Here is a 25,454-nt window from a genome sequence, read left to right as displayed (position 1 = left end):
GTTGTTGCTGTTAAGGAGATATTGGCTTATCAAATGAATCCATTATCACCCATGTCAAAGATCAAGAAATAAGGCCCTAAGAAAATATGGTTCACTCATGATGGTACATCAAGAGCCAAGAAATCCCTCAAGGAAAGTCCTTGATATAAGCTGTAAATCAGGAGACTCAGGTCAAATGCTTCCCTGGGATTGGGGTGGGGGGGTGATGCACCTCACAAAGGCTACAAAATTTTAGAGAAGTTTCAGAGTCATTCAGTTGCATATGTTCTATACAAACTGAAATTCTGGGCAGGAGAAGTCATGTGAACAGTAAGAAAGTGAGGCAGAAAAAAATAGACTGGACCTTCTGGGGTGGGCTCTTTCCAATCCCTCTGAAGGCTTTGCACTAGTGAAAGAAGATGAAAGGTAAAGGAAAGGGAATGGAAGTTGGAAAAGAAAACCAAAAGCTAGGCTGCTAGGGCTATCTTAATTCTTCAGGGGAGTATTGTTGGGAATCTGTCTATAGAAAAAAACAAAAAGTCCAGAAGCCAATGAGTGGGGAGTGGGCAAATTAGGAAAGAGTGAGAAGGGACATTCCTCTTGGAAACAAAGTTTGAGATGGGGGGAAAGGGTAAGAAGGGAGACTGAGAAGTCCAGTACCAGAGATCACTGGGGAGAGTTGCCAGAGCAGAAAACAGGTCCCAGGATTGACTTGGCAGATTTCCTGAGCAGTCAGTGGCTCAGTTTTCCTAAGATAAAATAGGTAATCAAAGCATTCAGAGAAGTGGAGTACAAAGTTCCTGGGCAGTGTAACTGAGGTAAAGAAACATGACGCTAAGAATTCTGGCTCTGAAGCCAAGAAAGTTCTAGATCCTTATCTTGCCTCCAAACTTACTTGTTGTCATTAACCCTGTACATTTCTAAGGCTGCCTGAATCTCAGAATGGATCATAGGAAACTGGAATGTCTCCTACAGGATTATGTGGGCATCTAGGGAAGTAAAGTATCCTTAAAAGGATTGCCACAAAGTCCTAATATGAGCTGTTCCCTCAATTATCCCATCTATAAGTGATGAAAGCTGAGAGGGGCAGTCCATGCATTGAATGACAAAAGGCATCTCACAGTTCAGAAGGATGGGATTAAGTTCACAAGATAAAAGACATTTTTGTTTATTTTAATAAAATTAAACTAAATGGAAGGTTCTAACATTCAAGTCAAAAAACAAAACTGAACAGGAAAGTTACAGCATGAAAGAGGCATTGCTAGACTACATTTTGTGTGAAAAATCTCTGAGGATTTCCATTAATCAAATTGTCCATAAGAGTCACCTTATGTCACAGCAGTCCCAAAATGATTCTATCTTAGGTCCTCCAATCTAAATGCAGCATTGAGAATGAGACAGTTGAAGCCCTTCTGGATTCTGTCCTTATTAAACAACCTCTAGAAGACTGGGAACAGCAGGAGTCTTTGCGTTTAGGAAAGATAGTGATAAACTGGAGCATATTCAAGGAGACCAATTAGCATGGCCAGGGTAATAAAGACCATGATATATCAGAATCAATCAAAGGCATTGGAGATAGTTTGCCTGCTGAAGAAGATGGAGTTAGTGTGTGGCTAAGGGAGGCCTTCAAATAATTGAAGAGTTGTCTGGGGGGAGAGGGATTAGCCTTACCCTGCTTGACCACTGAGGGGAGAATCAGGAGGGGGTAGGAAGTAGAAGCAAAACAGGCTTCTAGTAGATCAAAAAAGAACTTTTAACAATACATGTGGTTTCAAGGCAGAATGGGTTGCCTCAGGAGGTCATGTTCTCTTTATCACCCTAGTCTCCAAAAGGAATCACAATCATTGACTCACAAAACCCAATTGTTGGAAAGGCTTTCTGAGGCTACCAACTTGAAACACTGCTTGACTCTGACTACCAGCTACAAACAGAGAGGAGTCATCTAGCTCTGGCTTGGATAAACCCAATGGGGAGCTGCTGTCTTCTAAAACAAAGACTTTGTTCATTTTCAAATGTTCCAACAACCTATTGGCCTAAATTGGTCACCATGTCTCTGTCTAGCTGTTTGTGCTTCTACAGCAGACTAGTCTATATTTTATTCTATATTTACTAGTTCATCTAGCCTCAATGTACCCTATCCCCAACACTTTCTTAACTATCATGCTGTCCTCAGTCATCAAATATTACCTTACTATTGTAGTTTCTGGAATGATAAAAAGATGTTATCAGCTGACCAGCCTCTGAATTAGCCTTGTGACTTTCTCAGACACTTCCCAGGTCATCTTGCATCCCAGGCATTACTGGCATTTCTTAGTTACTAAACAACAAATACTTAATGTTCTTTTCATTCGCTCATTCATTCATTCACTCATTCATTCATCCATTCATATATATATATATATATATATATATATATATATATATATATATATGTATATATATATAATTTTACCCTCTGGACAGATCACTCTTCTGTGTGTGAGTCTTTCAAGCATCTGCCACATCTAATACTAAACTAAACATTCTTTGACTTAATCTTGCTACTCCAGTTTCACAACTCAACTAATCATCCCTAAGTCCTTTTCATCTTGTTGCTTATCATCCTGCTTCTCTCTACCTAGATGAGCACCCAACCCACTGGACCTGAGACGTGTATTACCAATTTCAGTTCTTTCAATATCGTGACCTCAGTTCCTGGGGAACTGACTCCCCTAGGCTGGAATTCCCATGCTAGGATGAAAGTCAAATGATTGATGACAGGGGCAGTTAGGTGGAGAAGTGGGTAGAGCACCTGCCTGGAGACTGGAGAATCTGAGTTCAAATTCAAGCTCAGACAGTTAATATTTAAATATCTTAACCTTTGACTTTGGGCAAGGCACTTAAGCCCATTATCTTGGAAAAATCAGACTAAAAAAAAACATTGGTGATAAAATGTAGAAAATAGCCCTCCCAGCCCATTGTTTTGACTTGCTGAATTTAAAGAACAGACTATGCCTCAACTTCTCCCAAACCATCCCCACCCAAACTGCTTTCTATTTCTTTAGAACAAAAATTTTGCCTGGTCACAATTCCCTATAATTACCATATTCTCCTATTGGAATGCATGCTTCTTAAGGACAGGAAATATTTCCTTCCTTTCTTTCTTCTTTCCCTCCCTCCCTTCTTCCTTCCATATAAAATGCTTATCAGAGAGCTTAATATGTTAAATGCTTATTTTTTCTTTTCCTCATCCATTCCTCTTCCTATGGTACAATATTGTCCTCCTGCATCATGTTGACTACCCTCCTCTCTATGGCTTCCCGATTAGCTTTCTCCTCCTTAAGTTATGATGTCCAGAATTAACCATGATAATCATGACATTCTCTGGCTATACAACCACTATGTCCTTAGTTGTGAACATTGAGTCTCCCGTAACATGGACAGAAATTATGTGAGTTTTCATGTCTTCTTTGTCATGTTGTTGACTCACCTTGTATTTCCAACTGCTCCATTTTTTCCCTCCCTTATGTTCTGTTCTTTACTCATAATCCCCTATTTTTTGTTTGTGAAAACAATGTTTGAACTCAGGAGTAGAACATTACATTTATCCATCATAATTGGATCTTTCTTGCTTTTATAATATTTAGCATGTTGGAATTATTTTGTGTTCTGATTTTATGATTTAGTATGTTAGCCATCACTCCCTCCCAGATTTCCTGTCATCTGAATATTTGACAAATATAGCTTTTATGGTTTCACCAAGGCAGTGCTAAAAATAGTGACTAGAAGACTGTGTCAATCTATGTATTCATTAAACTTAACCCTCTCTATGCTCCCTTCTACTTCTAGCATTTTGTCCTTGCTCAAAGAACTAAGAATGAATCAGTCCATATTTAAGGCAATTTTATCACAAAAGAACACCTAAAAGTAGGCCTGATCAAAGCCCCAAGCTAAACAGAAAGGTGGAGAAATGGTGATGACACAGGCAATGGAAAGAACTGAATCTCTCACTATTTGACCGGGGCCAAGTAAATACTAGAAGAGAGTAGTCCAGGAGACCAAGAGACAAAACAGACAATTTGAAAAGGTTCAGCAATAGGCAATAAATCCCATAGTCTGACTTTTGGTATGAGAAAAGCTGAGCAAGACATCTGATCAGACTTAATAAGGCATCAGGGAAGCTTGGCACCTGACTGCAAGAAAACCTTCTGAAAAAAGAAAGTGCCAGCCTCAAGGATGTGCGAAGGTATAGAGACTGGAGTTAGGGTAAGGCCAAACAGTATCCAAAATTTGGGGATTTTGTTGTTGTTTTTTACATTATTATTATTCTTTGATTTCCAAAACGATCGTTGACGGCATGGGATGATGTCTGGATTTGTGTGAGAACTGGATTGAAGTGAGGCAGACTTGTGCTAAATCATCAGCCTCACTCTCTTCCTGAGTCATCAAATGCCAATAGCAGGACAAAGTCAAGAGGGTTGATGATGGCCCGGGATACATTGAACAACCTTTGTGTCTTTGATGTTTCACCAGTTTCTAAGTTCTCCACCTCCATGGCCTTTGGGACAAATTCTTGTCACCTGCTTATCCTTCTGGGGGAAGTTTCCATGTTCTTGGGGCAGACATCTCCCTAATTCACTGAAAGATTTAAGGTCTGTCAGTTGCCCTCAGTCTGGTTTAGCCAGTCAGTCCACATGGTCTCCTGGTGTGCATCTGCTACATATGCTACAATTTCTTGACACCACAGGGGAGATTTGTGTGACAGATGATACCAAAGGTGAGGAAGCTGCTCATAGAATTGGAGTACAATAGGAGGCTGAGTACCAGATAAGAAGACATTTAACAGAACAAGATACAAGGTCTGAGAGGAACCAGAAATAATTCACTTCTCTGAGAAGCCAATTTGAGCAAACCAACTTGATTAGGCACTTACTGTCTGACTGCCATTGTCCTATTATAACCATGTTTCCAATTAGGTTTTGGACATTATGGATGAAACCACACTGAGAGAAGGAGACATACCTTCAGGTTCACGGAGAAAATGCTAAGTCAATACTTACCTGCATTGGGATGGCGATGAGGATAGAGCTTTTAGAAAAAAGATACATGGTTCCAGAGACTTTCTAGGGGAAGACAAATGGAGAAAGGATATTTCAAAAACACAGAGAGAGGAAGAGCATTTTGGTAACTGCAGTCTTATGGAGGAAATTGGCTCTTCATAATTTTCCATCATGCCTCCTTAGAGATTCTATAGAGAGAATTTCTCCCGGTGTGAAGGTTTCTTTTCATTCTCAATTAAGAATTCATAGACTGCTATATTATATGACATATTCTAAACTGTATAACTTCTCCAATTACTGTTTGTTGTTTCTTAAGTTAAAGAGGTTAAACTTTTCACTATTTTGATAACATTTTCTGTAGTTGGTATTTAGTGGGATAAAACTGAGCTGTCAATTACCACACAAGTGCCACTCTATTCCTTAAGAGTTTCTCTTTTGAACTCCTAAAATCCTATACCCACATGTGTCCATGTGTATGTCTGTGTGTGTCTATGTATTTCATATATATACATATATATATATACATATATGTATATATATATATATATAGATATAGATATATATATAAAATGTGCTATGTGTATGGGAAAAATAAATATAATTCTGGTCCAATATCCCTCTAAGAATATTGAGAAGACTGCTGAGCTTTGCAGAGTGATTTGGGCATACCTTCCCTCCCTGGCCCAAATTCTTTCCCTGACTTTTTTTCTTCTGTCCTTGGCTAGTTTTCTGCCTGGACAGCACAACTCCTTGCTCTCTTCTTTGATGTAGTATTGGGCCAGGTTTCAATCTGTTCTGAAAATGAGCTAATTTATATATTTATATAACCCATTTGAACCTAGAACCTAGTCATTATATATGTACATGTGGAAATAATAAGATAGAGAGTGAGGTCAGTTCCTTAAGACACAGTCATGGAGTCTGTATGTCCATATAATGCTAAGGCACCAAGTGATAGAATATAGGAGCACTATATAGTGAGGGATGGATAATACCAAGATTGTGAGAAATCTAAGAGAAAGTCTTCATGCACCAAGGAGATTAGGAGGTGCTTTATGAAAATGGTGTCATCCCATCTAGGTTTCAAGGATAGACAGAATAGGGAAGGAATGGCAGGCCATGCAAAGGGAATGATGGCAGGGTAAGTTGGGGGACAAAGAAGCAAAGGACTCAAATTTGGCTAGAATCCACGAAGCCTGGAGGAAAAAAAATAATGGATAACAGATTCTGTGTGAGAACAACAAGTATGTTTATGCCATTAGAAGCTGTGGTAATGCCAAAAAAGAAAGTTCATGCCCAAGGTAATCGAGGTAGATCATCTAGCCTCTTTTCTTTTCCGATGTATAGGTATCATAGGTGGAATGAAATGAAGGAATAGTAAAAGGGAGTCAGAGACTCCCAAATGTGTAGGAAATAATAAAAAAAACTGAACTGTGAGCTTCCCGGAGCAGAGTCTGAATGAGCATCACATGGGTTTCTATTGTGGTATGGAGATGAGCTGGAGGTGGAGGCATTACACTTATCCATCAGCTCTTCTGTGGCATTTTCAGTAATCTAAACATCCAGGTGTGGAAGGATGAGACAATTGTTCATCTACGCCTGTTCAGGGCTATGTGCTCACTGCTCAGCCCAAAATTCATCTTTAGGTCTCACACCACGTGCCGGGGATTGTGATTCTGTGATTTTTGCAACAATTCTTTCTTCCTATAGTTTTTCATATAAGTGACAATAGTGTTGCAAAATATTCCTCCTTTCTAGTACAAAAGTTCCTTGTTTGTTTTATGCCATTAGGTAACTACTTCATGAATTCCCTTTGTAAATGAGAAGCTCAGTGGATCTCTTTTGGGGGCTTCCATAACTAGAAAAGATAGGAAGTGTGATAGAAAGCAAAAGCCTTCATTGAATGCATCATCATGAGTGCATATGGATAAGTCATGGATGCTCCTGGGGAGCTCTATGAATATTTATTTGATTCAATGCCCTTGTCTTCTCTGAAAGTGGTGACCAATCATATTGAAATCACAGGTAGAGAACATGGAAAATCTATTTTAGGTACACCTGTGGGCAAAACTGATTCTGGGCAAGAAAGGCTGATTAGCATCACTGAATACATAGCAGTTAAACACCCAATGCATAGAAGAAAGACTCCTCACTGAAAATAGAAATTACCAAAAAATGTCCTGAATATTATCAAAATCTCACCTACAAGGTGTTAGACTTTAGTCAATGATTCATTCACTAGCTCCCAGATTTTTGAGATAGGAGATTTAAATGAAGAGCCCATATGGCATGATGCTTTTAAAAAACATTTATGTCTATATAATCCATGTGTCTGTAAGCATGTATAAGCATTTTTGTGATGAATGCATATATCTACATGCATATGCATTTGACTTTTGTGTGTAAAAATGACAATCCCTTTCTTAAAATTACTTTTCTACTCCAATTCCCTCAATGAACCCAGAATGGCTTGACTGTGGCTAGAGAATAGATAGTTTTGCCAATCCTTGTCTTTTCCTGAGGCTCACAGCTTTTTCATGGTTCATTGCTCTGAGTTGGCCTATCACCTCAACTGGCCACTCCAGTCATCTCTAGTATTCTTATCTCCAGTGATTCCATTTTAAATTTCCAAAGAAAAATTTCTTTGCCTCGTGAGAACAAGGATGGGAGAAATGAAAGGTAACCATAGTATAAACATAAATTAGTGTACTGGGAGAAGTATGTCCTTCCTGATTTCATATAGTAGGTAACTGCTATTGAAATAACTACCACACTGCAGATCATTTAGAGACAAAAACTATATTTGAATGATAAAAATAAACATGTTACATATTGTAATCCTGTACATTCTTCTTAGGACATAAAATTTAAAGAAGTGCAGATCCATAAGTGCTTGCTTAAACGTCATAAAAGTTGACTAAACTTTTATGTATAGTCTCATGCATCCCCTAAGAAAACAAAGTCAGTTAAACAGACTCTATGGGTAAATTCAGTAAGATTACAAATTAAATAAAATTTAGAGGGTTCACAACAGGATAACTGGGGGAAGTTTTGCATGTCACCAAGATAACTGAGAAGACTGGCATCAGTGAAATCCTTCCCTACACTGTTAGAGAAGTAATTAATTCAGTTATTTGGGGGGCTGAAATTTCCCTTTGACTTTTATGGAAGAATGTCTGCCTTTTCTTATTAGTCCATAAATCAGGTTTTGGTCAGGTGAAGTTAATATTAACAGAAGACAGGCTTTTAGTTAACCAAAATTCACAGGATACATCCCAAATAATAATAATAATAAAAATGAATAAAAGGAAATAAAATTTCCCAAAACACCAGGTATTGATAAGCAATTTTATTCCTATACAATGTAAAGGAAACATTAGGAAATCAAAGATTATAGACTGATATGTGTCCTATCCCACTGCCGTCACCACCCTTCTTTCTCTGTTTCTCTCTGTAGGAGACTTTTCTCCCCCTTCTGGATAATCAAGTGATTTTTTTTTCCTGCTACAGTCATTGTGATAGCTGCTACCTCAATATACTAATAGATGTGAAAAGGAAGATGCCAGTTGCATTTGGAGATCATATGAGGGCCCAGGAAAACAAGACGATACAAATAGGAGGCAGCCAAAACAAAGATGAGCCTACCTAGGAGGTCAAACACTCAAAGTTTATGAAGTAGTGATGCTAAAAGATCTTATTCTCTTTGATCCCTCAGTCTTCCTTATTTCTAGAGCCCTATAGGAAGAAGGAGATACTGAATGGTGGACATTTCCCTTTTAATATATCCACTGTTCAGGCTTATCAGCCAATTAATTAAAAGCATCCTCCCAAGTGACAGGAAATAGTTTAAAAATGTCTACATTTCCTATGAAATGAATGGAGTAATTCTCCAATATTCATCCCCAAGGAGATTTTGCACAGGCTACAAATGAGGGCAGACATATTTTGGAGACAAATTTAGCAGGTTCATTTGCTGAGAGATCTCCCTGCATCCTTTATACATGTCTGTCATCAATCAAACTGGAACAGCAAGGTGTATTTGCTGTATTCATGGCCATGTTCTCTATTACTGGTCTGCAAAACATTTTTCCACTCAGTTTGTTCTGCGGGCCCCTCTCCTACTTTATGATATTTAAGCCATATGCTGAATTTATGTTCCAAATCATCAAGTTTAAAAGTAATGAATAATTATCTACTTCATATCTGCCAGTCCTTGGCCGGGATGATGGGTATACTGATTATTTTTTTTAAATCATACACTCAATAAGCTCAACTTGATTGGGATGGGAGGTGGCGGAGTGTGAAATTCAAGATTAACACAGGAAATCCTAATGCAAACTAAGGAGCCAATGGAGGCCAATAGCAGTAAGAGGCAGCCCAAGTCCTTAGCCTCAGACCACCATTGACCCAGGATGGATGTGCTGTCCCATCCTAAGTTCTGGACATCTTCTGGTCTAGCAGAAATTCTTGTTTAGCATGTGCTACTTGGACTGCACCCACTAACATTATCTGTGCCTTCTATATTAATTGATAGTTTCCCCTCACAAACACTCACACTCACCTTCCACTCCCAGCCCCTGGATCCTTCCAACAACCTCCAGCTACCTTATCAAGCTGTCTGACCTTTCAATATTTCTTGTGTTATTTTGGGGAAAGAAAACATGGACTAAGAAGAAAGTCATTTTGAAATAGATGAACAGGAATTTCAAGGGAGAGAGAAGTAGGCAAGGTATAAGCTGCCACTGACACCCTCAGGACTCAGAATTATCCTGGCACTAGCAAAACTTCCAGGTCATGAAAACTTTTCTGCATTTTTTAAGGTTTCAGGCATCCTTCCTAAAGCAATGAGCAAAGATCATTATCCTTCCCTCCCATGTCTTGTTTGGTTTGGTTTGGTTCCCCTCTCTTCTGACACATAACCAGATAGCTGGGGAATCCTTTCTCTTGAAACATCATCAATAAAAAGAATAAGGTTGGTCATCTGCAGCCTGCTGATGAAGTTTCTCATCATACCAGGTCTTAATTCATCTTAATTCAAGCCTAGAAAAATACAATATGGCTTTCTTGATAAAAGATAATCTTTCTGAGATGAAAGGTGAGCATCTCTTATTTCTCTGCTACTCAATGAAAGATGATCAGATACACTTAGGATGTAAATGACCTCCTTTTGCTTTCTCCATTTCTGAAGTCTCTCTGAATAGTCATGGCATGGACATCACTCAAATCCACAAAGAAAATCCCAGAGATATTGAAATGCTGTGTGGACATAACATCCAGGCAGATGCAGAAAGTTTATTGTGGGAAAGATAAAACAGAAAGGGGTGGGGTGGACTGACATATGTCAATCAAATATATTTCAAACCTGGACACATTCAAAGTCAATGCTGCCCATCTATGTGATAATGGATTTAATACTAAGGAAAGATGAGCTGTTTCTACTCTGAGGACTAAGGGGATCTCTCAGCTCATGGCACCAGCAGTAAACAATATATCTAGCACCACATAGTACTAATGCTTGTGATGTACATGGTTTAAGAAAGTTTGAAGTAGTGGCAAGAGTTCTACATTCTTGAGTCAGGAGATTCAAATCCTGCCTCAGGGACTTACTGGCTGGACTTATAGGATAAGTCCCTTAACATTAAGAAATTCAGTTCCCTTGTCTCTAAATTAGGGATAACGACACCTGTGACACTTTTCTCAGAGGGTTGCTGTAATGAAAACACTAAGGGATAGTTAAAATGCTCTGTAGATATGTCTTTGTGTGACCTTCTACTGTAGTGCAATGTATTAGAGGCAAGGATTAGGTATTAAAAGGTCCTGAGTTCAGATCCTGCCTTTAATAATCATGATCTGTATGACAAGTGTGGGCAAATCACTGAACTTCTTCAGTTCTCAGTTCCTTCCTATGTAAAAAGGAAACTTTTTTTTATGATTCTGATATCCCTTATTGAAAAGCACTGCCTTTGACCAGGAACTTGTTTGGGTTATCACAGTCTATTCTCCTTAGTGTCACCCAAGAAGATCATAGCTTGGGCTGCTGGCTTTCCCAGGTCACCTTGATCACCATAATTTTCAGCAATCAGTGCGAGCAAGCAGAACATTTTACTGGGCACTGTGAGGAAATGAGGAGAGAAAGCCTTGTGTCCAGACTTCAGAGGGACTTACAGTATGCCCGGGATAAAGAACAGAAATGTAAAGGTCAATTTCCCAAGAAATCCAATGAGTGTGAAGATCATAAACTGGACAGGCCTCTGGAAGATGGCAGACAATACCTGAGGGTGTCAGGGAGGGAGATTTCTTAGATGAGGCAGAACTGAGTGGGGCATTAATAAATACAGTTTGAGAGGAAGAGAGGAGGATCTTCAAAATTCAGCTCCATGGGAGATAACTTTATCTGGTGTCTTAGGGTTACCAAAAAACCCAGCACTTTAAAACATGGTGTTTTGTGTGTGGAGAGGAAAGCATAAGAATAACTTGTCTTATCATTGTTTTATGGATTAAAACAAAACAGAACAAAACAAGAAACAACTGAGGCTTTAGGAGGCTCAGTTACTTGCTCACAAGGAGAAAGCTTCTAAGTGGCAGAGCATGAGGCCAGATACAAACCAAAGCTGACTGACTCCAAATGCAAAAAATACTCCACATGATTCTACTTCTTTGCACTGCCTCTCTGGAGCCTGTGCTAATCCAAAGACATTCTATATTTTATGACTTTTTGAGAATTTATAACCAAATTCAGAGTTCAATAATCAGTACTTGGCAATTTCTGCCTAGCTCCTGAAAGTATCCTCTTAAGTGGTGAGACTTTTCCCAGAGACTCAGAGGAATTGATTCTGGGTTGCACTTTCTGTGATGTGGCCTCAAAGATGGTTACGTTAAGGAAGGTAGGGACTGAAACTACTGACTGACTTCACCCCGTCAGGTTGTCAAGAGGTCCCTGGGATTCCATTGCTACCTCAACTGATCAATAATCTAACCAAGAGGGGAAATTTTGGTCTCTGACCACAGGGATCACAATCAGACAATCATATATTCACAGAGGACCCCAAAGCTGAAAAGGATTTGGGGGGTTTCAGTCTATACCTTCATAGATAATGCCATCTTTTTTTTTTGTATTTTTTCCACTTTTCCCCAATGAAGTGCAAAAACAAGTTTCAACATTCACTTTTAAAACCTTGAGTTCCCCATTCTCTCCCTTCCTCCCACTCCAATCCCCATCACTGAGAAAGCAAGCTGATTTAATTTAAAAATACATAGTCATGAAAAATTACAATAGGCATGTTGTAAAAGTAAATATAACTACCCCTCCATAAAAGAAAAATCTTAAAAAAATAAAATTTTTTAAAAAGTATGTTCAATCTATATTCAGAAACTCATCAGCTCTGCCTTTCCAATGGTTAGCATTCTTTATATAAAATCCTCCAGAGTTCTCTTGGATCACAGCATTGCTGAAAAAAAGTTAACGCATTCACAATTGATCACCCCAGAACATTGCATGTTCTTTGCATATAGTACATTTCCCAATACGTCTGCCCATGTAAGTTTTTTAGGCAGAGAATCCTCTTCATCTTTTCTTATAACAGAATAGCATTTCATCATAATCACCTATGACAATTTGTTCAGTCATTCCCCAAGTGATGGTCATTCTATAAATTTCCAGTTCCTTGCCACCAGAAAAGAATGGCTATAAATATCCTTATACATTAGAGGTCCTTGTCCTCCCTATTTTTCATCTCTTCTGAAATACAGACTTGGTAGTGGCATAGCCCTTTGAGCATGGCTCCAAATTGTTCTTCAGAATTTTGAATTCTTTTGCAGCAGTACACTAATATCTCATTTTTCCTCCATCCCTTCCAGTATTTGTCATTTTATCTTTCTATCTTATTAGCCAATACAATATGTGTTCTCATACCTCAGAGCTTTCCAATCAGAATTTCTCCTGTCAATGGCGAGTAAGACATTTAAAAAAAAAGATTTAAATAGACAAAATTGATAACCTCATCTGAAAACTGTCCATATCTTTTGATCATTTCTCAATGGGGAATGACTCCATATATATATATATATATATATATATATATATATATATATATATATATATACACATACATACATACATATGGATATGAATTTGACACAGTTCTCTATATTTGAGCAATGAGATCTTTATCAGGGAAATACATTTCAATATTTTCCCCACAATTGTTATTGTTAACTATACTTTTCTCCATTCTATTCCCCCACCCCATTTATTATATTCTCACTCTCTCCTTTCACCCATTCCCTCCTCAAAAGGATTTTTTTTAATTTATTAAGGCAATGGGGATAAGTGAATTGCCCAAGCTCACACAGATAGGCAATTATTAGGTGTCTGAGGTTGGATTTGAACTCAGGTTCACCTGACTCCAGGGCCAGTTCTATATTCACTGCAACACCTAGCTACCCCTCAAAAGTTTTTCATCTGATTACCTCCCACAAAATTTTCCTCCCTTCTATTATCTATCCCTACCTCCTTTTTCCCATACTTTTACTCTCCTACTTTCCTCTAGGGAAATATAGATTAATATCCCCAGTTGAGTAGATAGATACATACACACACACATACATACATACATATGTACATATAATATAAAAAAATCCCTCTCTGAGCCAATTATGATGAGACTAAGTCTCACTCTCTCCCCCTCATCTCTGCCCTCTTACACTCCACTATAAAGATTTTTTCTTGCTGCTTTTCTGTGCAATAGTTTACCCTATTCTATCTCCCCCTTTCCCTTTAACCCAGTATATTCTTCTCTCACCTGTTCACTATATCTTTTTAATACATTCTCTCTTAATATTCGACTCCCACATGTACCTTGTCTATATGTACTCCTTCTAACTGACCTAATAAATGAAAAAGTCCAAATGAGTTTGCAGTAGCATCTTTCCATGCAGAAATATAAACAGTTCACCATCAAGTTCTTTATGATTTGCCTTTCCTGTTTACCTTTTGATGCTTTACTTAAATCATGTATTTGAAGGTTATATTTTCTACTCAGATCTGTTCAGTTTCCTCAGGAAAGGTTGTAAGGCCTCTATTTCATTGAATATCCTTCTTTTTTTCCCCAAAAGTGTATGTTCCCTTTTACTGGATAGTTGATTCTTAGTTGTAATCTAAGCTTTTTTGCTTTCCAAACTAACATATTCCGAGCCTAAAATCCCTTTTAATATAGAAGCTTCTAAGTCTTTTGTTATCCTGACTATGGCTCTACAATAATTGAATTGTTTCATTCTGACAGATTGCAATATTTTTTCTTGACTTGACTTGGCTATAATAATCCTGGCAGTTTTGATTTTAGGATCTATTTTGTAAGGTATTTGTGTATTTTTTTTTTTGTTTCTATTTTGCCTTTTACTTCTAGAATATTAGGGCAGTTTTCATTGATAATTTCTTGAAAAAAATGTGCAGGTTCTTTCTTTGGTCATGGCTATCAGGTAGTCCAATTATTGTTAAATCATCTTTTGTGGATCTGTTTTCCAGGTCAGTTGTTTTTCCAGTTTCACATTTTCTTCTAGTATTCATTCTTTTGGTTTTGCTGTTTCTTGATTTCTCATAAAGTCATCAACTTCCCTTTGCTCCAGTCTATATTTTATGGAATTATTTTCTTCAACCTCGTTGACTTTTATAGATCTCTTTTTCCATTTGACCCAATCTGATTTTTAAGATATTATTTTCTTCAGTATTTTTGGTATCTCCTTCATCCAGATTTTCATGATTTACCCGAATCCCTCTCATTTCTCTTGCAAATTTATCTTCTCCCTCTCTTACTTGATTCTCAGAATCTTTTTTTTTTGAGTTCTTCCACAGCTTGAGAATAATGCATATTTTTCTTTGAAGCTTTAGATATAGAAACTTTGACTTTGTTATCTTCTGAGTGTCAATTTTAATGTTCCATATGACTATGATTACTCTCTATAGCTGGATTTTTTTTCCTTCTGTTGCTTGCTCATTTCCCCAGCCTATGACATGATTTTAATCTTTTGTTAAGTGGTACTCTGTTTCCAGGGTGGAGGAGGCCCTGTCCCAAGCTTTTGAGGGTTTTTGCAGATGTTTTCAGAGTACTTCTAGGGACCTGAAAGTTTTTGATTCTTCCAGGGTCTTAAGAGAGGTTTATACTACTCTCCTGGCCTGCACTCTGATCTGTGGGTCACCATAAGCACCCCTTTTTGCCCTGGGACTGTGAAGAAGGTCCCTGATCCACTTAGGGAGTAAGTTCTATTTTGCTTCGGCCCCTCTTCCTGGAGTGGGACCCTGGACTGTGCCTCAGATCTGAGTACAGGTAAAGCAACAGAGTCCTGCCTCAGGAATAGCAAAGAGATCCCTGTAATCTCCTTCCTAATCCCTTACTGTCCATGGACTGAGAAATCCAGAAGGAGTTGCTGCTACTGATTCAATGACTCCTGAGGTCTGCTCCTGGACTGATGGGACCAGGTCTGCGCTGCTGGAGCCTGTGCTGAATTGTACATCAATCTCACCCCAGTCCTATAGAGTTTTCCTACTGACTTTCCAAGTTGCCCCTGACAAATCCTGTGCTAAGGGCTCTAGAAACCACCAATGCAGTCACTGACCCAGGTGTCTTGTCTCCTGTCCCTGGATGTCTGGGTTCCGTTCTCCCTAGTGCAGCTTGTGACATTCTCTACTCCTCTCTCACCTGCAAATCTTTCAAGTTGGGTAGAAAGATAATTTCACTCAGTGTTTTTGTAGGTCATGACATTCTAGAATTTGGTTAGAGTCATTATTAAAAGGTATTTCAGTGATTTAGGAGAGAGCTCAGGCAAGTTCCTGCCTTCTTGGTTCAGTATCAGGTACCTCCAGCCTTAGAACACATCAAGGAAGGGTCAGCCCATCTATGCTGGAAGACCTCCAATGAAGGCAGTGATGGATTAGAGGGGGGGAAAAAAGTAATTACTCCTTTCCAAGGTAGCAGCCCATTCTACCTTGGAATAGAAGTCTTTTGTAGAAGGAGATTTTTCCTAAAATGGAGCTGAAATTCACTTCATCCATTTTCTTCATGTGCCAGTAAAAATAAGCCTTACTCATCATTCACCAGATCAGAGCACAGGCCATTTCAGACATTTGAATAGAGCTATCATGACTCCACAGACCCTAAAATATTCTTTCATTCTGGATCTATATTTCCTGTTCTTTCCACCAAAACTTATATGACATGACCTTATGAAATCCCTTCTATATCCTATTTGCCATCATCCAGATGCTCTCCAGCTTAGCAGTTTCCTTTCAGAGCTGTATCACCCAGTGCTCATCATCACCATATCCCAAATGATACCTGCCAAAGGTGAGAAGTGAGACTGTTCCCTTCCAATTTCAGGCCTTACTTGACCCATCCCTGTCTTATCTCCATCCTCCCCCAGGAAAGAAATATCCAAAACATTGACAGAAGCCTCTAGCTTCTGTAGCATGGGATTTAGGATCTTGAGCCCCCAGTGAAATTTTCAAGATCATAACAATGGGTGAGGAGGTAGGAGAGATCAGATACATGCTCATGTGGCAACTGAGGCATCATCTCTAGCTCAACTGGATGGACAGTTTCTAAGACCTTGAAAGGTGATCAAGAGGATTTTCTCTGAGGCAATTTGGGATTCAAAATCACCTTTCAGTGCTGGAGTCTTATGACTGAGAATTTAAAAGGGACTCACCTTCATCTGACAGAAATGCATTTCTTTTAATTGGTGAAAAATTCAAAGAATATTTTGCTTCTGGGTTGTACAATGAGACTCAGGCAATTCTGGTCAGGAGTTGAGGTCATTTTCAGTGTTTTCTTCAGATGGAATAGACTCCTCCTAAATAGTATAGCCTCTACCTACTTCTGGGGGATAATCACATTTGGGGCCAGTATTGTCTCCTTCTCATATTATCTTGCCAGCTTTTAATCGCCTTTCCTCCAGATCAGTCTGTTTTAGCCTCAAGGGCTCTGGGTATCAGTGCCAGGCAGAGCAATCCCTATCAGAGAAGAGTTGGAGTCCAGCAGCTGACAAAGAGAAAGGAATCTTGTCAGGAGAATGGTTTTGTGGACAGAGATGCAGCAGCTTTCCCAAGGGCAGCAGGGGATGGACTCCACATGCCTCCAGGCTGGAACTTGGAGAGGGTGGAGAGGGGAGGGATTCAATTTACAATAATTTTCAAAGCACATTTTAATTAAAAGTTAACATCCACATTTTAGCATTTTCCCCACCTTCCCCATCCCACATCAAGTGATTAAATGGGGAGAGAAATTGTTGTGACTGCCAAAGAACAAAACTAGGTCCAGTGGGTTGAAATTCTGAAGAGTCAGATTTTTGTTTAGTATAATGGGGAGAACAGAAGGGGAAGGGAAATCAGAAATCAAATAGCTTCCTCTAAGCTCTCCTCAGAACTTCCCCAACATGCAATGAGTTACTTCTGGAATTGAGGGGCTCCCCCTACTCTCACACATGCAAGGAGGAGGTTGGACCACTATTTGTTGGGCATTCACTGTCAGCTCCGGCTGAGAGGCGGTGATTAACAGCGCCCTTTCCATCTTGGAGATGCTTGGGTCCTGATTTAATTTTGCTTTCTTCCAGTCTCTACCTTGTTCAGCCATCTGGAGATGCTAATAAATTGAGCCATGGCTAAAGGTCACTGAAGAGCAGCCCAGAGGGGAGATGCTGCTCCAGAATAATCAGACACTGAATAAGAGAGAATGGACTCTAGCTTCTTTCATGACAGACACTTTCCTGGCCTGCCTCCAATCAGGACATGCTATACATGCTGTTCACATCAGGATCTGCTCAATGACTAAAGCTGGGAAGAGATTCCTTATTGTTGCATTTGTACCACAAAGATCTCCACAAACAGAACAGAGCCAGGAGCACTGAGAAGACTGGCCTGCTCTGATTTCCATCAGATGCTGCCTGGATCTGGGTCTCTCCAAGCTTCTTGCCGCCAATGTAGCCTATTTCCCCTAACGGGAATGATCAAATATATCAGAAAATGGAAGCAATCTTTAAGAGTTCCTAGATCACTCCTTTCACTTTATATATGGGGAAGCTGAGTCCCAGAGAAGAGGAAAGTCACAGAGATCGTACAAGGGACATTTAACCCTGAAACCAGGACTTTGAAATCCTGTTTCAGAGCTTTTTCTGTGGTGGCCAGAGACTTCCTTCCCTGACAGTATGATTCTGGCCTCCTAAGCCAGGGAGCTTAAGGAAAGAGGATATTCTTTTTTAATTGTATATAGAAAGAGTCCTAGAAAAGGGCCTTCTCATTTGAAATTGAGAAAAAGGGGTTTGTAAAACCTTGAACACCAGTCCACAGCTCCACCCAATCACAACAACCTAAGAATAGTGACAGGAGCAGTGGTTTCATTCCTATGGGAAATTTTGTATTAGGACAATCCCAAGAGAAGGGCAGGTCACCACTTTATCTGTAACTGATCATTTTAGGAAATATTGAAGACCAATGGGAAGTTAAAGGAAAGGATTGGAGGAGAGTGGGAGGTTAAAGGACAATGATGAAGGATGCTGGGAAGGTAAAAGGGCAATAATGAAGGACTCTGATGAAGGACTGTGATGAAGGATGCTGGGAGGGTAAAATGAAGGACACAGATGGAGGACAATGATGAAGGATGCTGGGAAGGTAAAGAGCAGCTGATGCATGTAACAAGCAGTCCTTGGATTCAAGTCCTGGAGCTGAGGCTCCCCTGCTCATTCCACCAAGCTGCTTTTATAACAATTTCAAAGTAAAAAGTGACTAATGTCAATTACGTTATAAAGAAATCATTATTGCAATTTCATTGAAGTGTTCAAAACATTTACTTTATAATAACTTTGTTCCCATCAATATTCCTATTCTGATAAAGAGGAAACAGAGGCACAAAGAAGGAAGAGAACCTGCCCAAGGAACCAAGTCCCTAATTGACAGAAGGGGATTCAAGCTCAGGCAACTAGAAACAAAGCTCAGGGCTGTCTCTATGAGTGGAACACTCAGCCTGAAAGTAGAAAGTTGCTTTGTTTAGTCATGTGCAGCTCTAATAATATCCAAAAACATCCATGGAATTTTCTTAGCAAAGATTCTAGCATAATTTGCCATTTCCTTCTCCTGTGAATTAAGATAAACAGAGGTTAAGTGACTTGCTCAGGGTCACACAGTTGGTTAGTTCATGACACTGGATTTGAACTCACATCTTCCTGAACTAAAGCACAATGCTCTATTCACTGCGACATCTCCTAGAGGCAAGAAAACCAGAGTTCAAGTCCAGTCCCATATACTGGCTGGGCGACCCTTGGCAAGTCACTTAATTTATATTGGCTTACTGCATTGGAGCAGGAAGTGGCTAAGAATTGCTGGATCTTATCTAAAATATTCCCATGGATAGAATAGTCCAGGGGCTATGAAGAGTCAGATATAACCAAAGGACTAGAGCACATGCCCCTGTCCATAGAGGCTCCTGGCAGCTTTCCTCAGGATGTTGTGATGGACAGTTATTACAGGGAACACTGCTTCAGAAGCTGCTTTGGAGAATCCTGGCCCAAGTTCCTTCCTTGCTTCTAATGATCTTGCAGAGCCAGAAAGGGAATCTTCACCATCCAAGACAGAAATGTGCCACGGGAGTCTGGAGTTTAACAACAGAGAAATGAAGGAGAAAGAAGATATTTTCTAAGGTTGTTTAAAAGAAATCAATTATAGCTCCGCTTCCCTGGGAAAATGTGTCTACTCAGCACACCCATCTTCATCCTCCACATTAACGAGGATATTTTGCTGATTCAGAGCCTCTGCTAAAACTGCCAGCAAACTCCACTGCTGACGTACTTGTCAGGTACAGAAATAAACCGAGGGCCTGTGGGTGGTCTTCCTCCCTGTTTTCAAGCTTTCTGCCACCAGACACCCATTTTGCCAATGAGGAGGGTGGCTGCAATGGCATTTGTTTATTTCAATAGCACCATTGCATGTCCCTGTAAATCATGGAAATAGTTTGTCCAGCTGGCACTAACCCCTGACTGAAGGGTTATCCTGGGTAGTGAAAGGACCAACGCTCTCCTTTAGGTTCCCCTTATGATCTGGGACTTGAGATTGTCATACCAAAAAGCATTTATTTATCATTTAAATATGCACAAAGCGCTGAGGATAAAGAAAGGAAAAATCTACCCCATTCTCTAATAGGAGAGACAAGGTGCATATGATCTACACAGACCATATTGGGTGTAGTCTCAGAGAAGTGCCTAAGATTCCATGTTATTCTGAAGATGGACTTGTCATGGATAAGAGTCATGTTGGCATCGCACAGAGATAAGGATATCACAGAAGAACTAAAGTTTCCCTCCTCCCATCTCCCTCCAATCTTTTCAATCACAAAGGGTTAGAAAAAAGCCCATAGCACCATGCCAAGGTGCCAATGACATGGATTCACCCATGATTGCCTTATCTCTCTAGGACACAAGTGGTCAGATGATGGGCTATAAATGAAGTAACTGGATTTATTTGAGTTGGAAAAGAGAAGGCTCCTAGTGACTGGCTCCAAGCATTCCAAAGCTGATATATGGAAGACAGTGCAATTGTTCTTCATGGCCCAGAAGACAAATTTAGGATTGATGAAAGGATTGATTTCCCTCTTGTCTGACAATTAGAATTTTCCCAGAGTGGAATGGGCCACTCCTCTCCTTCCTCCTCCACCCTGCCACCATATTGCAGATGGTCAGAGGATGGATGTCTCCTTTGAATAATGTTCTACAGAGAATTGTGCTCAGGATGGGATGGGATGGATTGGATTGTGAGGTTGGGATTCCTCCCAACCCTGCAGTTCTGGGATCTGAGATGATCAAAGGAAAGTTACAGATAACTGACCAACTGTGTTTTTGTAAATAAATCAAACAAGATGAGCAAATGGGGACAATAAATTGCTCTGTTAGACTTATAAAGGCCCCTACAACGACTCCACTTTATCCTTAATTATCTATGACTAAGCCAAATGAACAGTTTTAAGATCAGATTCAAGATCAGCTTAACTTACTGTCCCATCCAAGCTGAATTCAGTATATTTCTGCCCTGTTCTCTCAGCTGCTTGGCATGCCTGTGTACAAGGATCAGCAAGGCCCCACTCACCTTGCCACCCAACATGCATGTGTACAGGCTCACCTGGGTCTCTTCTTCAACACTCTTTGATTTCCTCCTCACCCAGTGCTCACAGTACAGAGATGTCATTTTGGAGTGGAGAAATTCAAATTTCTGGAGACATTTTCAAACATAGATAATGTGTCTCTTCCTGACAAAGCTTAAGCCTAAGGCTAATTTTCAGGAAACTTGGCATCATTTTCCAAGGCCGGATTGACCCAGAAGTGCCTATAAATGGACATATAGAAGCAAAGCAATCATCTTTCATGTATAGTCCTACTTCCTCAGTACAACAGGTTTATAGGAGAGCAGGGAAGTCTGCTGATACCTGGTGTCTCTTAGAGAGACAGAAAGCAGGCTGAATGTTTATGTTTGTTTGATGAGAGAGAAAGAGAGAAAGAGAGAGAGAGAGAGAGAGAGAGAGAGAGAGAGAGAGAGAGAGAGAGAGTTATCAAGAAAGAGCTAAGGAGAGCAAAAATAGAGGATGAGTAGCCTCATTTATGAGCTACTATATGGAGTTGGGACTGATTTTCAACAAATCACTCAATAGCTCTTATCAAGGGCCTTTGTTGCTGTGGTTTAGTTGTTTCAGTAATGTCCATTTCCTCATGAAAATTTTAAGGTTTTCTTGGCAAAAATACTGGAGTGGTTTACTATTTTCTTCTCCAGACCATTTTACAGTTGAGGAAACTGAGATAAATAAGCTTAAGTGAACTATCCAAATACACTCAGTTAGTTGATATCACAGGTCCTCCTGACTCCAGGCCCAGCACTCTCTCCACTGTCATGCCACTTAGTCACCTAAGTGTCTTCTATGTGTCAGACTAGGTGTGAGCCAAAGCCAAAAAGAGGCAATTCCTCTACTCACGGAATGTATTGGTTTGTCTTCTCCTACCTCAAGGACAAGGCCTGTTTTGCTTACTGGTATTTATAACCCCAGTGATTAGCACAGTGAACACTTAATGAGTGTTTTCTCATTCCTTTATTATATACATCTATGAGAATATGCAGAATCAATTGAAGGCAGATAAAATCAAGGATCTTTGGAAGAGGGGGCAGCAGCAGTAGATATGGGTGCCAGATTCACATAAAAGTTGGTGTTTGAAAAGGCAGAGATGGAGTGCATGTTGGCCATGGGAGATCTTGAGAGCAGAGCAGAAAGATAGAAAATGGAAGTACAGAGGCAAGTTCATTGGAACCAGAGATTTCCAGAAGGGGTGCATTATGTAATGAGATGGTAACTAAGAGAAACACTAATGGCCATGCTGGTTGCCAGCTACATTTGACAAAGCTTGAACAGCACAATGAGAATTCTCTCTGCTGCCTGAAGATCTGAGTCAGGAAATGACCTTGAACATGTTCATATTCCTCCTCGACTTTGAACTAGATTGCCTCTGAAGCCCTTCCAGCTCCAGAACTACTATCATACAAATTTGTGATTTTGTACAACAGTCCCATATAAGAAATTAGTCCAAATATTTGTGTTCTCTGATATTGGAGGAAACTGAGGCCTAGAGTATCTTTACAAGAATCTCTAAACCAATAAAGTGGCAGGTTTCCCATACCCTATTTTTTTCACTATAAAACCAGAAACAGAAATGCGTCACTAAAAAGGGGAGGGGGAGTTCTGATTCTATTCTACATCCCTGGAATTTGCTAGCTGATGAAGTCAGCCCTCAAAAGTTTCTACCATTTGCCTGCAAATGCAACTTTAGCATTGATCTCTCATACATGTCAGTCTGTGAGTCCCTTGCAAGGAGACACTAAGTACTCAAACATAGAAAAGTTGGATCATTCTTCCTTAGATTCAGCTATAGCAGCTGGTGATCTCTGGTAACCACAAAGTGACCTCAAACTCTGAACTTGGGGTCTTTGGGATACATCTGGGCCAAAACTCCACACGATGATTTCTCAAAGGGTCTCTAACAAGAATCGGTAACTCTGAGATCTGCTTTGTCCATAAGAGCAGAGCCATGAAGATTCATACTTCTCCCTAATCAATGTGATCCATGAAGACCAGCCGACCCCTTCTGGCCTCCTCTAATACCAATCAAAACTGCTTAGTAGAAAATGATGTTTTCTTTTTCTGACCCATCTCCCTTATTGTCTATTTCCTTCCTTCCTAACTGGTTATTTGGTGACTCAGACTCAAATGGACATTTGAAAGCAATGCCCCTCTGCCCATAGCTTTTCAGGGCCCTTCCCTTTCACACCTTATCTTTTTGAGTCAAACTGACCTACCTGAGTGATGGTCTATCAACAAGAATCAAATAATCTAGTTTTAAAATTGTTTGAGGAGATTGTTTTCTCATTGTGGATAGCAATTTGGGACAGAGCTCTAAAGTTTATAAATATTTGCATATCTTTTGACTCAGGTGCATACCTTTGAATTTAGAATCCCAAAGAGACCTTAAAAAATGGGGTGGGGGTTGAACCTATCTGTATAAAATATTTAGAGAAACTCTTTTTTTTGTAGTTACGAAGAATTAAAAATTAAGGATTTAAGGATGTGTCCGGTGATTGAGAAATGGCTAAACAAGTTGTGATATATGACTGTAATGGAATATTATTGAACTATCAAAAAATAATGGGGAAAATGGTTTCAGAAAAACTTGGGAAGATTTATATGATTTATGCAAAGCGAAGTCAGAAAAACCAGGGAAACACAGATCCAATAAAAATAATATTGTACAATGATCAACTGTGAATGACTTAGCTATATATAGCAAGACAATGATTTAAGATGTTTCCAAAAGATTCTGATTAAAAATACTATCCACCTCCAGAGAAAGAACTGTAGGAGCCTGAATGCAGATCAAAACAATTTTTTAAACTTTCCTTTTCTTTTTGTCTTTATTTCCTTTCATAGTATAGTTAATAAGGAAATATGTTTTGCATGACTACACATGTAAAATTTATAACAATTGGCTTGTCTTCTCCATGAGAGGAGGAGAAAGAAAGAGGGAGAAAATGTAGAACTCAAAATTTAACAACTCTTCATTTCTTTTTTTTTACATTTAATGGGAAAACAATAAAAGTATTTTTAAATGAGATTGTTTTCTACCACAAGGGCCTCCTCATATCTGCAGTGCCCAGATTTTAGTGTGATCCAGTCTAATGATAACTATTATATACGTATGAATAGCCAATATGGGAAAATAATTCCTTTTGTAATAACCAATTGTACACACTAGTTTTCTAGCTTTTCAGTATCTCAGAGCTGACATGGTCCTCTCTACCTTGTTTGCCCCTCACACTTCACACATGGTGGTTGAGGTGGATTTTCTGATGATAAACAGTCTTCCAAGCCATTAATTTTCAAGAAACAGGCTATTTCCTGTAGGGAAAGTTATGTGCTTGATTAAACTCCTGATTCTCATCTATGTTTGAATGGAATTTTCTTTTACACACGCATCACTTCCCACAATCATAAAACCAAACTGCTGAGACTATGTTTTAAAAGGGCCAATGAAGTAAGAAAGAGTCAAGCCAAGGGACTTTTAATGGGGTGGATTTGAGCCGCCAGCAAAAGAAATGATATTTTTTGAAGACTTTTGTCCCCTTTAAAAGAATATTTTAAATGTCAGCAACTATCATCATCACTCTCACCATCATCTTTACCATAATTATCATAACAATGACTATCTTCTCATTTTCATTTATTTTCCTTAGAGCTTAAACCAAATATAGGAATTCTCAACCTAGAACCTATGAATTCGTTTCTTTGAAAATATTTTGATAACTACTTTAAAATAATTGTTTTCCTTTGCAATCCCATGTGTATTTTATTTTATGCATTTATATACATTAATCTGGTAAGGAATCCACAGATTTCCCAGAATAGTAAAGAGACCCCGTTTAAGATCTCATGAGAAAGAAAAAAAGTTTCTTTGAGTATATTTCTATCCTGTTATTCTTTTATAGAAAGTTTTATGTGGTTTTAAGCCTTAGCTGATTTTGGAACACTCTATACTTAATAGCTCATGAATTACTGCTCAGATGAATAGAATAGCTTCTTTTTTGTGAATAAATGTACTAGAATATCAGCTCATCTTCTATAGGCTCCTTCAGTATAAGCCTAGAAGCAAATAGGAGGGCAAGTGGGAAGCTACATGGCTCAACTTCATAGAAGTCTCAAAGACTTAAAGATGGAAACCATTTCAGAGACCATTCTTGTCAAGTGCCTCATTTAACAAATGAAGAAAGGTAAGTGATTTGACTGAAGTCCAACAGAAAGTAAGAATCAGAAATAAGATTTAAATCTCTCTACTCTGATTACAGGGTCCTTGCTCTTTTCCCAGAACCTT

Source organism: Macrotis lagotis, chromosome 4 (assembly GCF_037893015.1).
Source record: "Macrotis lagotis isolate mMagLag1 chromosome 4, bilby.v1.9.chrom.fasta, whole genome shotgun sequence".
NCBI lineage: Eukaryota > Metazoa > Chordata > Mammalia > Peramelemorphia > Peramelidae > Macrotis > Macrotis lagotis.
Note: the sequence above shows the minus strand (reverse complement) of the source record.